A 19248-nucleotide genomic window follows, 5' to 3' on the forward strand; every position below is an offset into this window, starting at 1 on the left:
GTGCTGTGATTACAGATGTGAGCCACTATGCCCAGCCAATATACTCTATTTTATATGTATTATTTTAATATTTAAATATATTTAATTTATTATTTATATACTTTAAATTCTGGGATACATGTGCAGAACATGCAGGTTTGTTACATAGGTACACACATGCCTTGGTGGTTTGCTGCATCCATCAACCCATCATCTACATTAGGCGTTTCTCCTAATGCTATCCCTCCCCTAGCCCCCTGCTTATATTTTAACGTACACATAGCTGTCCAGGAATGAAGCCATGTTTCACTATCTAAGAAAAACTATACTTCAAATTTACTAACTGTTAACTATTTTGGAAAATCTTATTAGTGTTAGATATGGTACTCAAGGTGATTATAAATACTTAACAAATATCTTTCTGCTTCTTTACATCTTCTGGTTCAATCATACATAAGCATTTACATGATTAAATGCATCATATAATATACATTACTGCACTACTTTATATTAAGTGCAGATATTAGATGACTTAAGTTATGTATATAGATAGATTGTATTATCCATACATTTCTTTTCAGAATAGTGAAAAAGGCATTATGCATATTTGTTAGAAAAAGGAAGCATCAGTGGCTCCCACTTGGATGGGAGAAAAAGGAAGCTACAGAGGTAGAATGGAGAACTAATGATCTGCTCTAACAATATCCATCCAGGATGACTCATCTTTTCGTAGACAGCTCACTTAGTAAAGACCACGCTAAAGAAAGGATAAGTGGTAACTGGTAATCTGAAAAGCAAATGTTGCAATATGAAGTGACACAGCAAATTCCAAGGGATTAATTTCTGTATTGAGTCTTGTACTTTAGAACAAGATGCGTGGGTGGGTGAGGAGAAGGGAAAGGTCAGGAACAGGAAGAAGTGCCGTGGAGTTCTAAAAATAATCTCTTAAGTCTTCTGCATTGACATACAAGGAAGACATTAATCTTGATTTGCAAGTTGGTAAGTATGGAGGTAAACTGTGCAGGGCATCAATCCAATGAGTTCAACAAGTGCATTTTACTTGGGGTAACAGATTCCAGAATGCATTGTTAGAGACTCTGCTTTCTGTTACAATGACCAAAAAGCATTAGTCTTTATTTCAAATGTAAAAGTAAACACTGATAATCAAATTTACTATGTGGAACATCTGATCACAGAGTTACTCTTTCTTCCAAGAAACAATGCCGTCATTAAAATCATGATCAAAGCCCTGGTATTTTAAAAGAAATTCTATTTAAGAGAACTTGTCAAGGGCAGTGTTCTAACTGCCATAAACAATTATTTGCATTCATTTGGTAAATGTTTTTCGTAGTGGCTACTATGTGCCAAGGAGATAACAATAGTAAGGAAAAACAATGGAACTTTGATTAGATCAGAGAGAATGGGAGTAAAAACATGTGGGCATGTGTAGAACGTCGAGGTTTACAAGTATTCTAAAGATGAGGAGCATGTTGCTGTATGAGCCTGAAATGGAAGGATCTGACACAAAGAAGGATTTCCAAGGAAGAAAATAATGAGAACTGAAGATTCAGGAACTTACTAGAAGGAGATGGTAAGTGGAAATCTGTCTGAATGAGCACCTGTCAATGCTGTTCTTGTGGTAGGATCTGCATGGTTTTCAGGAACAAAGAGGGGTAGATGGCTGGAGAGAAGAGGGCTACAAATAGTAAAGGGACATACCATGCAAAATTAAAAACAAACATGAAAGAGAAGTGCTCAGGGAACCTACCTACCTGCAAAAAGTAAAGGGCCATCAATTTCACAATGTGAACATGAAGCTCACTCTTCTACAATGTCAGTCTTGGATGCCAACTAATAAAATAAAAATATCACATTAAAATAAGAGAAAGCCAGCATGGAGATGCATTCTGTAGTTCCAGCTATTTGAGAGGGTGAGGCAAGAGGATCACTTGAGTTTAGGAGTTCAAGGCTGTAGTGAGCTATGATCACACCACTGGACTCCAGCCTGGCCAAAAGAGCAAGACCCAGTCTCTTTAAAAAAATGAAATAACAGGAACAACATATATGAACAATCCTGGGTCATGTATTTCCAATGCAGCTGTGCTAATCTTTTAATTTTTATTTTCCAGGAATTTATGCAAGACAGTTGGTTTATCCAAAAGAAGCATAACTATCAAAAACTCAGTCAATTATTTTATGAATTGACAGTCAGTGTCATACTCTAGATTAACAAGAAAGAAATATAATTTCTGGTTTTCATTAAGTCTATAGAGTCAATCTGTAAGTAATTCAGGATCTAAAGCTTTTCTTTTATTTTTTTAATTCTGAAATTCACCTTAAGCACGTTTATGGTTGAAAATGAACATACTTGCAGGGATTCCATGAACCGGCTCAATAAAACAATGAAATATGACAGTATGGTTTTAAAACAGCCACGTGGAGAAAGTAAATACTCCTCCCATTTTTGTCTGAAGAAACTGATGATTAAATGTTGCTTAAAACATGAATCAATTAAATTCCTCTAGGAAGTTACGGGAACAGGAAATAGTTAATCCAATTTATTTTCACTAACATAATGGTATATACTTTTGAGGATGCTGCATTATGTGGCATGCATGATATCCTTCTTCCAGATTAAGGTTTATGGTATGTCAACTACTACCCTAGTAATCTTTAAGTAAAGATTGCTAAAACTATGAAGTATGCCTGTGAAATCCAATCCTGAGAAGTGTAAATTTAGACCTCAAATTCTTTCTACTCTACCTGCTTTTTTTCTTCTAATTGGATTAGAACTGTTTAATTCCAAAAGCGTGTTGAATTTTTTCCCTTATCTTTTTTTTACTTTTTTTTTCTTCAGTTGAATTTCTAATAGTATTCATGTCCAGGGTTTGGTTTGGTTTTAATATTTAAAACCATTTGTTTATTTGTTTCATAAATATGAAAGAAAAAAATGAAAGATTTTCAGAAAAGCATAATTCAACTGATAATTATACATAAATATTTTAACAGGCACATTTTTAAATTGACATTAGTCATTCAACACACTTAAAAAAAAAGTAATTTTCCTCAGCTCCTCCCCCATTCCCCACACCACAGTCTAGCACCTCCCATCCACCCCACAAGGTCACTTTGCCGTATAAGGAATATATTTCAAGAATCGGAAGCAATAGATATATTTAACCAACTGTAAATATTATATACTGCTTAGGAAAAGATGTTACTCTCTGAACTTAATGACAGTCAATAACGCTAAATAAACTATAATGATTTTTGTTTTTAAAAACTCACTAGGTTGTACTGCATTTAGTAACTATGTGGTTTCACTAGGTTTAATTCCTCAGTAAACAGGAATTGAGTCCTCAGGATTGTGGTTTTTGAAATTAGGGTGTGTTTCGATTTGGAGGCTGCCCAAGATTCATTCACATCTAGAAGAGAAAGCTCACTGCCAAACATATGCAATCAGGAGAGAGAAAAAGATTACATTCTAAATAAGGTTTGTATAACAAATACTTCCATCTGTTTCACAGAGATCAAATAGAACTGCTTTAAACCAGACCAATGACATTTAAGCATCTGGCAAAAAGAAACTGTCCTGTATTTATGGGAAAGGATTTAGGTTAGCAATATATTTTTTCTTTAAGAATACGAAGTAGAATGCCAAATAAGATTGTTACTCATATATTTAATTTAAAAATTGAGTTTAAAGATTATTTTTTCTAGATAAGATTTACACATCCCCTCCAATGTTGTTGTTATTAAATGATTAAGGCAAAATTAAGACCGTGGGTGAAGGGGAGAAAGGAAGCAAAACACACTGCCATGTGTGTACCTATGCAACTGTCTTGCGTGTTCTGCACATGTACCCCCAAACCTAAAATGCAATCAAAAATTAAAAAAAAAAAGACCAGTCAGCTATCATTCAAACACTGTGACAGACCTGAAATTAATAATTACCATTATACCAACATGATCAAGTTGGAAAGATTTCCAAAGAGGACTCAAGCCAAGTCTAAGCATGTGTGTATCACTTTTTCTTTCTAGAGACACTTTCGTATGAGCATGACAGCTACCACATGAAGTCACAAACGCATGTGACAGATACGCCAGATAAGACCAAACCTTCTAAAACCTCAACCCTCCCTACCATCTGTGCCAGTTACGGCCTCTCATCCCCAGTTGACCTTACAGAACTGAATCCGAGATGATGTGCTGGGCTCAGGAGCTCATCCTTTATAGCAAACATGATGTTATGCTTCGCCAGTAAGAGGCAATGGTAGGACACTGCTGGAGGAAGCGGGCTCCTCTTCCTGACTCTGGCATGTACTTTGCTTTCTCTGCAGCACAGTTGGTCATCGGGTGGGTGTATAATGACATCTGGGGGTGCTCTGCCAACCCCAGCAGCATACCCAGAGTGCAGAGCCCTTTGGCAGCCTTGCAGTCCCAGCCTAGACTCAGTCACCACTTTGCTTCCAATGCAGACACCCGCTGTGTACCTACACCAGCCACGGCTCACCTGCGCCCTGAAAATTGTTTCCCTGGGCCCTCCCAACACATACACTGTATACTCTGGGCTTCAAGTTCACTGCAGATCCTAACTCCTGCATGCCTGCCCACTAGCTGGAGCTCACTTGCCCCCAGAAGTGTTTCCTGCTTGCCCAGAGATATGACCAGCTATGGCCCTGGCAAACCAGTGGGCTGCAACCATACCTTCTCCAGTGAGATCTGCACCCCAGCCTTAGAGAGGGGACCCTCTTCCAAGCTTATCCAAACTTGGATATGCTTACTCAGCCCTAGGGTTCTGTTAAAGTTATCACTACATTCTTGTACTCTTCCTTCATAGGTTGATCATTCATTATAGTAAACTCTTCTGCTTACATTAGACTGTGGTTTAGGTTCCAGCTGAACCTATACTGTTAGACTTTCTAACACTCACAGCCTCACTCTCCACTTTCTGCCTTGAGACTACTAGACTCCTGTGTCTGCCTGTCAATTATGAAGGAACAGACCACTCAAATCTAACATAACCAAACCAGAATTCTTCCCAATCTTTCACCAAACTGCTTTCACACATCAACCTAACGGCAATCCCTTCTTATTGCTCAGTCCAAAAATCATGGGATCACTCTCAATTTCTTGTTTTCTCTTACAGTCCATACTCAGCTCATTAGCAAATTCTACTGGCATATGCTTCAAAATAGTTCTAGAATATGACCACTTCACAGCAGCTCCGCTGCGTACACAGAGGTCCAAGCCATTACAACCTCTTCTTAACTCTGAAAGGTCTCTGACACTCCACATTGCTTCTCATAGTCTCCTCCTAGTAGTGAGAGCTTCTTACAGGGGTGTCCAAGGGAGAAAACACAGTCATTGGTTCTTAGTTTCTGTTTCCAGCTGGGCCAATAAAGCCTCTTCCTCATCCCTCTTTTTTATTTTATTTTATTTATTTTATTTTTTTTAAAGATGGAGTCTTGCTCTGTCATCCAGGCTGGAGTGCAGTGGCACAATCTTGGCTCACTGCAACCTCCACCTCCCAGATTTAAGTGATTCTCCTGCCTCAGCCTCCTGAATAGCTGGGATTATAGGCACAAGCCACTATGCCCAGCTTGTTTTTGTATTTTCAGTAGAAACGGGGTTTCACCATGTTGGTGAGGCTGATCTTGAACTCCTTTCCTTGTGATCCGCCCAACTTGGCCTCCCAAAGTACTGGGATTACAGACCTCATCCCTCTTTTCTGCTTATCACTAGACACAGAAACTAAAAACCATGGCTCCAGGCTGTTAAAAGCCTGAAACAAAGCAAAACAGAACAACAACAACAAAATAAGGCAAGTTGGACAAGCTCTAAAACATGAATCCTCTAGCCAAAAGTCTGTGTTAACTTCCCATTTTACTCAGAGAAAAATTCAAAGTCTTACTAAGTTCTACGAGTCCCCAGCAGGGCTGGTCCCCACCGGTTTATCTCTATCTAAGTAACTTCTACTATGATTCCCTCCCTTGAGCCATTTTAGCTGTGTGGGCTTCCAGCTGTTCCCGAATACATCAGACTTGCTCACACTTCAGGCAGGGTATGATCTCTTAGATTTATTCATGGCTTCTCTTTCTCATCTCCTGCAATTCCTATTTCAAATGACATCTTTCAAATAACAACCTTATTTAAAATTGTACCCACCATCCTCGGCAACATCCTTTCCCTCACATTGATTTTTCTCTTTAACACAGAGTATTAAAAAAAAAAACTACACGTGTACCCAATAGCCACAATAATAAATAAATGAATAAATAAATAAATCCCTAGGAATACCATGAAGGTGAATGATCTCTATGAGGAGAACTACAAAATACTGCTGAAAGAAATCACAGATGACACAAAGAAATGGAAAAGTATTCCATGTTCATGGGTTGGAAGAATCAATATCATTAAAATGTCCATACTGCCCAAAGCAATCTACTGATTCAATGCTGTTAATATCAAATTATCAACATCATTTTTCACAGAACTAGAAAAAGCTCTTCTACAATTCACATAAAACAAAAAAGAGCCCAAATAGCCAAGCAATCCTAAGTAAAAAGAACAAAACCAGAGGTATCATATTACTGGGCTTCTAACTATACTACAAGGCTACAGTTACCAAAACAGCATGGTACAAAAATAGACACACAGATCAAGGGATCAGAATAGAGACCCTTGAAATAAAGCTGCATACCTACAACCAACTCATCTTTGATAAAGTCAACAAAAATAAACAATGGAGAAAGGACACCCTATTCAATCAATGGTGTTGGGAACACTGGCTAACCATTTGCAGAAGAGTGACACTAGATCCCTACCTCTCACTGTATATAAAAACTAACTCAAGATGGATTAAAAAACCTAAAAATAAGACCTTAGACTATAAAAATTCTGGAAGAAAAGCTAGGAAATACTCTTTTAGGCATTGGTCTAGGCAAATAATTTATGATGAAGACCCTAAAAGCAAATGCAACAAAAACAAAAATAGACAAATGAGACTTAAGCCAAAGAGCTTCTGCACAACAGAAGAAACTCTCAGTAAGAATAAACAGATAACCTACAGAATGGGAGAAAGTATTTGTAAACTATGCATCTGACAAAGGACTAATATCCAGAATCTATAAGGGACTTAAATGAATCACCAAAAAAAAAATAATAATAATAACCTCATTAAAAAGTGGCAAAGGACAAGGACAGACATTTCCCAAAAGAAAATAAACAAGCAGCTAACAAACATAAGAAAAAGTGCTTGCATGACTAAACATGCAGATCAGAACCACAATGAGATACCATCTCACACCAGTGAGAACAGCTTATTATTAAAATGTCAAAAAATAACAGGTGATAGGGAGTTTGTGGAGAAAAGTAACGCTTATACCCTGTTGGTGGGAATGCAAATTAGCCCAGCCACTGTGAAGAGCAGTTTGGAGATTTCTCAATGAACTAAAATAGAAATGCCATTCAATGCAGCAATCTCCTTAGTGGGTATATATTCAAAGGAAAAGAAATTCTACCAAAAAGACACAGGTACTTGTATGCTCATCACAGCACCATTCACAAGAGCAAAGGCATGTATTCCATCACGGACATCCATCCTAGATGTCCACCAACAGTGGACTAGAGAAAGAAAATGCGGTACATGGACCCCATGGAATACTACAACGCCATAAAAACAGTGAAGTCATGTCCTTTCAAAAACATGGAAGCAGCTAGAGACTGTTATTCTATGCAGAAACACAAAATCTAATATCACACGTTCTCACTTACAAGTGGGAGTTAAGTCTTGGGTTCATATAAAGATGGGAACACCAGAAACTGGGGACTCCAAAAGGTGGAAGGGAAGGAGTGAAGCAAGGGCTGAAAAACTTATTGGGTACTATGTTCAGTTTCTGGGTTATGGGATTAACAGAAGCCCAAGTCTCTTCACCACTCAATATACCCTTGTAGCAAACCTGCACACGTATCCCCTGAATCTAAAATTAAAACAGAGTTTATTCAAAACTATGTGTATATATATACATATTCATATATACATATGTATACATATGTATATATGAATATGTACTATTCATATTAATATATTTAAACATAAATAAATATATTTAAATATATAATTATATATTTAAATAATATATAAATATATGTATATATATATTTTTATATATATATATGTGTAATATGTGTATGTATATATATATATATATATATGCGGCCGGGCATGATGGCTCATGCCCTTAATCCCAGCACTTTGGGAAGCTGAGGCAAGCAGATCACAAGCTCAGAAGTTCAAGACCAACCTGGTCAACATAGTGAAACACTGTCTCTGTTAAAAATACAAAAATTAGCTGGGCGTGGTGGCGTCCACCTGTCTGAGAAAGGAGAATCGCTTGAACCAGAGGCAGAGATTGCAGTGAGCTGAGATCATGCCACTGCACTCCAGCTTGGGCAATAGAGTAAGACTTCATCTCAAAAAAAAAAAAAAAAAAGGATAAGTATATCTATTCTAGAAAACTATACAACTAATGACTCACATTATAATAGTTTATATCCTATTAAAAAATTATGCTACCCTACTAAGATAACCTTTTCATGTAATAATTCTTATGACAAGAAATATAAGTGAAAGAAATACATAAAAGGGACATACATTCAATTATTTGGTAACAAATAAAATAACTATGTTAAATTAAAAATATACATTATATTGTACATTTGGCTTTATACAATAGCTATGTTTCTGCAAGTCTGGATTTATTTTGATGGCACTATAGTAGCATTTTCCAAACCATGTAATACTGTTGTTTTCCCTAGACTAATAATTTAACTGAAGGAAGAATATAGTTTAAATTGTCCTCCATTTGGAAACTACCACTTTATTATGCATATATTATGGCTCTGCACAGTCTTATTTTTAACTTTAACGTATTTGATTACCTTACTTTTAACTTGTTTGATTGTGAAACATGTTTTTTATTATAGACTAAGAAAACAATAGTGTTTCACCAAACCCAGTTTGAAAAACACAATACGGAGAAATGCATACTTTCAAAAATGAACAAATTTCTTTTTCAACAAAACCTAGCTTGTGTATCTTGTATTAGAGAGAGTAATAAGCTGATTTAAATGTTAAGTTTTGTGCAGAAAAGAAATGATTGAATACAGCTACACAGACTATGTTGTCTAAGACACAAAATTATCCAATGTGTCAAAAAAGAGGAAAATGTGACTAAATCTTAAAGGAAAATATGATCAACAGATGCCAACCTCAAGATGACCCAGATGTTCATATTATCAGACAATGGCTGTAGAAAAGCAGCTATTATAACTATGCTCCCTGATATGAACAAAAATACATTAAGAATGAATGAAAAAATTAGAAACCCCAGTAAAGGATTCTGGGAAGACATTAAAGTAGAAAGTACCAGGGATCTATTTCCCCATCTAGACAACAATCATACTAGCAGAATCTGTTGGCAACTTTGGGGTCTACTGTTGGGCTTACAACTTCCAAAGAAAGGCTTGGAGCTTAAATTACAGTTAATTTTGGTCAATGTCAGGCCTTAGCAGATTAGCTGCTACCTCTCCCCAACTCCCAGCCATGTGGCAGGCAGCTGTGCATGTGATCCTGAAGCAACCAGCACACAGCCTGCAGGAGTCAAAATGGGCCAACCTCCCAATCCCCTTGTCTTCCAAACATAAAGGATCTGTGCTCTGATCCCTGATTACTCCTTCTGATCACACAGGTGCAAACAAAGAAGCAGGAGGCCATTGTTGAGTTTCTGTCCCCACACTGTAGTAGCCCCTCCTTATCTGGCTGAAGTGACAGCTGGAGGATTAAAGGGTAGAGCCCTCTTTTTCCTGTGACTCCTTCTTTTCTTTCCCACCTTTTGGAAGCCAGACATTAAAGATTAGGGCATTTAAAAGCAACTGTATACATGGGGAGAATTAGAAAGTTACCATACATGCCCAGGGAGAGGTATAGGCTGAAAAATGCCCAGAGAAGACCTTAAGTTTACACTTCAGCCTTATCCTTGACACAAAAACTATAAAAATAAAAAAACAATAAATAAAAACAATTTAAAAAACCCAGCAAACCCTTGGGAAGAAGGAGAATGTGATTTCTAGAATACATTATTAAATTCAAATGTCCACTTTTAAAAATACAAAGAAAATCATAAGACACACAAGGAAGCATCAAAGGACAAAGATAAATCAATACAAATTATCCCTGAAAAAGACCTGATGGCACAGTAAAATCAAAGACTTTTAAAACTTTGTTTTAAATATGCTCAAAGAACTAAAGAAAGCCAAGAAAACAATGTACAGGCAAAATGCAATATTAATAAAGAGACAGAAAACCTGCAAAGAAACAAAAAAGAAGCTGAAAAATACAATAACTGAAAAGAACTAAAAACTGCAATAACTAAAATTTTAAAATGCACTAAGAGAATTAAAGGCAGATTTGAGGAGGCAAAAGAATGAATCCATGACCTTTAAGATGGAACAGAAAGTATCAAGTCCAAAGAACAGAAAGAGAAAATGGAAGAAAAGTGAAGCTGACTAAATATCCATTATGGAATTCCTAGAAGAAAAAGAGAGAAAGGGACAGAAAGGATGCTTTTAAAAAATAATGGCTGAAAACTTGTCCAATTTGACGAAAGATGTGAACGTAAACATCCAAAAAGCTTAATGAACTCAAAATGATATTAATCCAAAGAGACCTACACTGAGACACTTTATAATCAAACTTTTGAAAGACAAAGTCAAAGAGAGAATATTGGTAGCAGCAAGAGAGAAGCAACTGGTCACACACAAGAAATGCTCAATAAGAATATCAGCAGATTTCTTATCACAAGCTCAGGAGACCAGAGGCAGTGGTCTGATATATTCAAAGTGCTACAACAAAATAAAGTGTCAACCAAGAATTCTATATCCAGTAAGCTATCCTTTGGCTATGATGGAAAAATTGTGACATTCTATATATACTAAATCTGAAAAAGTTTATTATGATTAGATCTACACAGCAAGAAATGCTCAAGAGACTCCTGCAGGATGAAATGACAGAACATTAGACCAAAACTCAAAGCTGTATGAATAAGTAAAGATCTGAGCACATCAGTCATTTTAATTCTTAGAATTAGCCTCTCTCAATTGATGAAGACAAAGCAAATTCTCTTTGTGATCAAGAAAAACTAGTGTCCCCAAAGGTCATCTGAGGCAGGAGAGCTCAGCCCCAGGGTACAAAATGCTCAGTTACTTTCCTGGAATAGGAAGGAAAATATACTTCTCTTTACTTAATTTCCTGATTTTTTTTTTTTTTAGCCATAGAGAGAATAACAACAAAAAAAATCTTGCTCTATATAGAATTATCATTCTATATTATTATTACATAATGGTAGTATAATCTTATTTTTATTTGTACTATGTTTTATATCCATATAAAGTATTATAATGTATGAAAAAAGTGTCAGCTAACATATTTATGGGAAACAAATTAAATTGTAGTAGCTTGAAACTGTAATTATTAATTTTTATAATTCTTTTGACCTAGGCTAATTTGTCTGATAGTTACACTCGCATTATCAGACAAATACGACTAGACCTACATGTTGGACCCATTAACGTGTCTGATGGTTGAAAAATTAGTTTTGAAAGAGTTTTTCTAAAGTGTGTGACTGAGGATGGAATTTCTGGACTCATTATATTAGATATTGCAAATTGCTTTCCATTGAGATTATACCAAATTATATTAATATAGTGTATAATCACTACTATTTTTTCAAATGCTCATCAACATTTGATACTGTCAAACTTTTTCACTGGAGATAAAAAAGTATCTTACTGATGTCCTATTTGCATTTTCTTGCTTACAATTGAGAATACACACTTTTTCTTATATTTATTGGACATATAAGTTTACTTTTTAAAAGTTGTCTTGTTATATCTTTTGTTCATTTTTCTTTGGACTTGTCTCTTGATAAATGTAAGAATTTTTTTATATTCTGGAACTTGATTTTATGAGGGCCCAGCTATTGCAAATTTATTTTTCTAGTTTCTCACCTACATTTAAATGTGTGTAGATGCCTTTTAGAAAACTGAACATAAATTATTCAATTTGTAATAAAAATTATCAATGTCAAAAAAGATAAGGAATCTCAAAAAAAAACCAATGAAAATTCTATAGTGAAAATTATAAAATTAGAAATGAAATGTTTTCCTTGGAGAGGTTGAATAAAAGAATAAAGACGGCAAAAGAAAGAATCATTTAAAGTACACAATATGATGAACAGAAAGAAAAAAGTTATTGAAAACCTAAAGAACAGAGTCTGAGGGACCTGTGAAAAAATACTCACAATGTAACATGTATGTCATTAGTAAGCCAAAGAGGAGGGAAACTGGGAGAACAGGGCACAAAGGAATATTTTAAGGTTGAAGAACTAAAGATTGAAAATCTATCAACTGTGGTAAAAAACATAATTTTACAGAATCAAGAAGTCCCTCAAACTCAATCAGAATACAAGAAAACCATACCTACTGATATTATGATAAAACTGATTAAAATCTGATAAAAAAAATCTTAAAGGCAGCTTGAGGGAAAAAAGTGAAAATTTATATATTAATACAAAGTAACAACGATGGCACACTTACCAGTGACAATGTAGATCAGAGGTAATTGGGATATCTTTATCATGCTGAAAGAAAAAAATTGTCAACCCAGACTTCTATATCCAATTTTAAAATGTTCTTCAAAAAATGAAGGTGAGATTAAAAAAAAAACTAAGATGAAAGAAAATTCGTCACTAATAAAACGTGTTTTCAAAATATACTAAAGATACTTGCTTAGGATGAAGAAAAATTATACTGGAGGGAAAACTTGGTCTTAAAGAACAAAGGAATAGCTTCAGAAATGGGGAAATGTACTTAAATGTAGAAAAACATTATTTAAATATGTTTAATTATTTGGAATATAAACTAGAGTGATGTGGAACTATACTGATATACAGATGCTACTCACATCACAATAAAATCATTAAATAGAGAAGGAGAGGCAGCAAAAAGTCCTAAATGGGTCAAGGTTTCTATATTTCATATTACAACTTTATGTAGATAGAGTGTAAAATGTTAGGAATGTACATTGTGATTCCTAGAATAACTGAACAATATGTAACACAAAGACGCGCAGCTAAAAAACCAATAGAAATAAAATTTAAAACAAAACCAAGTAAAAAATCCCATGTAATAAGGTAGAAAAGAATTATAGGGACAAAATTATAGAACTAAATCCAACTATAACAACAATTACGATAAATGTTGACAATTTAAATGTTCCAAGAAAGTAAAGATTATCACAATGAATAAAAAACACAGACCCAAACACATGCTATGAGAGATGCAATTCAAACATGAAGACACAGGAAAGTTGCAAGCACACAGATGGAATGAAAAATACACAAACGTGCCAAAGTAAGTGTCAAAAGAATAGAAGAGCTGTTTAAATATCAGGTAAAATAAACTTCAAGACAAACAGTATTACCGAAGTGAAGAAGAATATTTCGTACTGATAAGAAGCAACATCCAAGAGAAAAAACCATTGCAAATACGCGTGTGTCTAATACGCTACCTAACACCGATCTCAGCAAAATGCATGACAGTTAGTAAGCTTTCTGTAACTATTTTTCAATGAAAGAAATAATGAGTAAAAGGAGGTAAGTTATATATGTTGCTTTATTTTGTTTTCATTTCAGTTTGCTGGGCAACTGAGTATGCTGTAAGAAAGGAGGGATGGAGAAAAAACAGTACAAAGTGAGGAGAGCTCTTTGATTGGACATCAGAGTAGGTAAAAAGATTGTCACAGAAGTTTTTAGATAAAGAGAGTGGCAACGACAAAGGAGAAAAATAATAATAAATAGAAATCGGATGGCTTAATGTTCCTATACTAGTGAGTTAGGAATCTAGCAGAATGCATGGAAAAGAAGTTGGCATCACACGTAGCCTAAATGTTCTACTGTGATGAGCGCCCATTTCAAAGGGCTCATTCATTCTTCATTCATTCAACAGTCATTTAATGGGATTAAATAGCAAAGAGAGCATATAAAACTTCTATTATAGTTACATTAGGTTGCTAGACCTCCCTCACCTGACACACCATGAATGAAAAGAGGTAGTCAGAATCCCAGTCCCCTTAGTAATAGCAACCATATTGGTTTCATACAATTGGATCTACAAATTCTGGCATACCCTTGTGTGATTTGGGGTGACAGAGGAGGGACGGAACATGCAAACACATGTTCATGTCACATGGAAATGAAATTGTGGCCTGTTTTAATCTAGCTATTACATAGCTGTAAAGTATGGGGAGAGTCTGCAGGAAGTAGGAAGGCCTCTAGCCAAGGTACGCCACAGATGTGCCTTCATACAGCATGCTACCTTATTCCTACTAGTCATACATAAACATGCAGTCTATTAGCAACTGAAAACATGGAAAAACTTGTTCTGCTTTGTGCACTAAAAAATAAACGACTAGCTCTAAAATCTTAGGTCCATCTTGGGTTCATCATGGTATGCCTTATCTAGTATAAAGTGAGAAGAGGAAGCTCAAGCTTCTTTTCAGTCCAGCGGACACTCAAAAGATTCAAGGTAATACAGGAAATGGAAAGAGCTTCCTTAGTGATTCAAGGGGCTCCTGAGGCAATCATGTCTGAAATTACATCAACAAGAAGGAAACAAATATACTCAGTTTGCCCTAAAATAGAACGTCGCTGTTTAAATGTAAACCATTATTTGAAAAATCACACATAACATGATCAGATTATTGCTGGTATAGCAATGGTTAGCTTTATTCATGGTAAAGGTCTCCCTTCTGAGTCTCTGCAGAAATATTTCTGAAATTTCCATATTTTTAAAAAAGCCCGATTTCTTTTTATACTGATGTTTATAAAAAGCAGAGCATTTGAAATGTAAATGATGACATTAACCATTTTCATTTCTGTCAGTTATAATACCAAGAGGAAAAACATTTCTATTCTTAGGTCATTGTTTAATTAAGGTGTAATTGTTATGAATATTTTATACAAACCATAATGTTCAGTATGGAATATAAAAATTCAAGCCATGTGCGGTGGCTCACAACTATAATCCTAGTACTTTGTACGGTGGAGGCTGGCGGATCACCTGAGGTCAGGAGTTCGAGAGAAGCATGGCCAACATGGTAAAACCTCGTCTCTCCTAAAAATAAAAAATGAGCTGGGCGTGGTGGCACGCACCTGTAATCCCAGCTGCTTGGGAGGCTGAGGCAGGAGAATCACTTGAACCTGGGAGGTGGAGGTTGCAGTGAACTGAGATCATGTCACTGCACTCCAGCTTGGGTGAAGAGGTGAGACTGTCTCAAAAAAAAAAAAAAAAATCAACTAATAAGGAATTTGTAGTTAAGTGAGAAGATAAGACATTTACATATATAAAGATAACATAAAGCAAGAAATGGAGAGTTCCCAGGAAAGGAAGAAAGCAGCACTGTAAGATTTCAGCAATGTCTTACATAGACAGCAGCGATCCCCAACCATTTTGGCACCATCGACCAGTTTTGTGGAAGATCATTTTTCCACAGACCTGGGGTGGGGGGGATGGTTTGGGGATGAAATTGTTCTACCTCAGATCATCAGGCATTAGATTCTCCTAAAGATCATGCAACCTAGATTCCCTGCACGTTCAGTTCACAACAGGGTTTGTGCTCCTAGCTCCTGGGATAATCTAATATCCCCACAGATCTAACTGGAGGTAGAGCTCAGGCAGTAATGCTCACTCACCAGTGGCTCACCTCCTGCTGTGTGGCCCAGTTGCTAACAGGCCACTGCTGGTCCTTGGCCTGGGGTTGGGGACCCCTGATACACAGGACATTTAGGGAAGCATTGTGCCAAATACTACGTAACTCTAGGTTCTGGAGATATTGCTGTGGATAAAACAACTACTTTTGCTTTCCCAGGACTTATTTTTTTAGTAGATATTAATCAGGAATTTGCATATATGTATTATTGGCATATAAAGTATGTCCCATGAACTACTGTTCAGAATGGATTTTCAAGTTCCTGTACTGCAGAGGGCTAACCTGGTACTACCTGAACTCATACAATTGTGAATCACCCTCTCACAAAAAATTGTTTTCTTGACACAATGAAAGTCTGAACCTTCAAATTTAAGCCCAGCAGCAATAAAAATTTTTAAAAACCACAGGTTTAACCAGCACCAGCTAGTATGCTATACACTGAATCTTTATGCCCCACCCCCAATTCCATTGCAACCTTATTCCCAGGATGATGGCATCAAGGTACAGCCTTTTGGAAGCGATGAGGTCATGAGAGCAGAACCCTCGTGAATGAGATTAGTGCCCTTGTGAAAGAGACCTTAAGCAGCTCCCTCGTCCCTTCTACCATGTGCGATTACAGCAAGAGCACTGCAGTTTATGAACCCAGAAGAGGGCCCTCACAGGATCCCAAATCTGCCAGGGCCTTCATCTGGGAATTCCTAGTCTCCAAAACTGCAGGAAGTAACATTTTGTTCAAAAGCCACTTAGGCTCTGGTGTTCCATTATAGCAGCCCAAACAGACTAAGACACAGGACTTGTTCTACTCTCGCCGAGTTAGGTAAGATTCTGAATAGCTATCTAGTTTGTCATGAGTCATAAATCTATATTTTGTGATATTACTTTGCTTTGAAAGGCTAAAAACTCCCAAATACAATATTCTAAATCAGTATACAATAAACATCCCTTATATAGTTGTCTTCAATGTTCTGTATTTTCTGGATATATTTCTATATGTAAATACACCAGGTTTACATAAGATATTCATTCCTTGATACACATACACACATGTAGATACACACACAGACCATGTATACACAAAATGTACATGCAATATATGTGCAGGTTAGCTAGATACACACACACACCAACATCTTAAATCATTAGACCTGCTGAAAAAATTACTTTCCCCTCGTATGTCCTCATTTCTTCCATATGGCCCTCCTGGTTGGGAGAGGCTCAGTATGAAAGACTCAAGAGAAATGAAAACTCTCTGTACCTCCCAATGGTTACGTTTTTAATACCAATTTCACTGGAACATGAATATACTAAATGATTTACTTTTTTCCAGTTTGTCCTTTGCATAGTGACAACTATATAATAAATCACTCAAATCTTCCCTTTCAGTCTATGTTTATGACTCAGTTTCACTAAATGCTTATGCTCACCATGCTTAATGGGGACCAACTCTAACACTTGGTCCACAGATTCTGTACCATGCACCGTGATAAATATTTTGTCTTACATCAGTCTCAATCTCACAGGTGAGACCACCATATAACCTAAGTTTAAAAAGAACCAAACTCAAGAATGAATGAACAGGCTGAACACATAGCCCTCAAGGGATTGATCAAGGAAAAGAGTCCACATCCTGCCCACCACATGGGTCTCCCCGGAGCCAAGAATTAATTGACTTGAGACAGAAAAGTCAAGGACCAACTAAGACCATGCCCCAAACAGCAGAGCCTAAATACCAGGCAGATCAAACGCAAGAACAGAAATAAAGACAAAAAAAAAATAGGACTCAAAGATATTAGACACCAAGTAGGACCACACTAAGACTCTACCCTAAATAGAATCAAACGCACTGAAAAAATCCTGCCTTCTTCACTACTGGAATCAATACTATTTAATGTCACGTCCTAGCTAAAGACATCTGATATCACACTCCACAACGGCACTAACCTTTCGTGCTATGGTTATTCTCTTCCGTTACCTTATTCCCTTTTCTGCCACCTTTGTTTAAAAAAAAAAGTGCTACATAAAAGAATGGAATACACAATGGAATATTACTCAGCCATAAAAAAGAAAGCAATGTCCGGCCATTTAGTGAAATAAACTGTAGCAGTGTAGAGAAGCAGAGGCAGAATCAACGAAATCCCAGCTTTACCATAACACTAGCCATGTGACCCTGAGTCAGTCATCTAACCTCTCTAACTTTCCTCGTGTAAAATAGGGGTGATAATAATAGCATTTGATCACAGATCATCAGAGAAATGTGAATCAAAACCACAGTGAGCTATGACTTCACACCTGTTGGCATGGCCATTATGAGAGAGATAACATAGGTGTTGGTGAAGACGTAGAGAAAAGGGAGCCCAGGCAGACTGTTGGTGGGAATATAAATTTGTACAGCCATTATAGAAAGCAGTGTAGTCCGGGCATGGTGGGATTACAGCTCACGCCTGTAATCCCAGCACTTTGGGGAGCCAAGGCGGATGGACCATGAGGTCAGGAGTCTGAGACTAGCCTGACTAACATGGTGAAACCCCATCTCTACTAAAAATACAAAAATTAGCTGGATGTGGTGGCACATCACTGTAATCCCAGCAATTTAGGAGGCCGAGGCAGGCGGAGGTCACAGTGAGCTGACATTGTACTACTGCACTCCAGCCTGGGTGACAGAGAGAGACTCCATCCCACACACACACACACAAAAAGGCAGTGTAGGTGTCGCTCAAAATATTAAAGACAGAACTACCATATGATCCAGTGATTCTACTTCTGAGTATACATTCAAAGGAAATGAAAGAAGTATGTTGAAGAGATATCTGTACTTCTATGTTCACTGCAGCACTACTCAGAAGAGACAAGGTATGGAACCAACCAAAGTGTCCATCAACAGATGACCGGATGAAGAAAATGTGGTCTATATACACAATGGAATATTACTCAGCCATAAAAAAGAAAGCAATCCTGCCATTTGCAACATAACACATGAATGATGAACCTAGAGAACCTGGAGGGCACTATGCTAAGTGAAATAAGCTAGACACAGAAAGACAAATAAGGAATCTAAAATATTTGAATCCATAGAAGCAGAGAGCATAAGGGTGGTTGCCCAGGAGTGGGAGGTAGGGAAAATAGGAAGATACTGGTCAAAAGGTACAAACTCTCAGTTATAAGATAAATAACTTTTAGAGATCTTATATACAGCATGGATGGTGATGGATGTGTTAATATGATTGTGGTAATCAATATGTATATCAAATCAGCATGAATATATTCAATACACACACCCAGAATGTATTCAATCTTTTTCAATTAAATATTTAAAAGTGTTAAGTGTGTATGAGTGAATGTGTGTGGGTGTGTGGGTGGGTGTGTGGTGCACAGAACAATGCTTGGCTTAAATTAGTCCCCACATCAGTACTGACTATTGTTTAAATTATAAATAAACAGAT

General features: G+C 36.6%; 1 protein-coding gene across 8 annotated transcripts in view; it reads right to left on the reverse strand.

The window, feature by feature from the left end:
• FMN2 (formin 2) overlaps window positions 1–19248 on the reverse strand; it is a 398830-nt gene that overhangs the window by 179409 nt on the left and 200173 nt on the right. The window lies entirely within an intron of this gene.

Source organism: Callithrix jacchus, chromosome 19, assembly GCF_049354715.1.
Source record: "Callithrix jacchus isolate 240 chromosome 19, calJac240_pri, whole genome shotgun sequence".
NCBI lineage: Eukaryota > Metazoa > Chordata > Mammalia > Primates > Cebidae > Callithrix > Callithrix jacchus.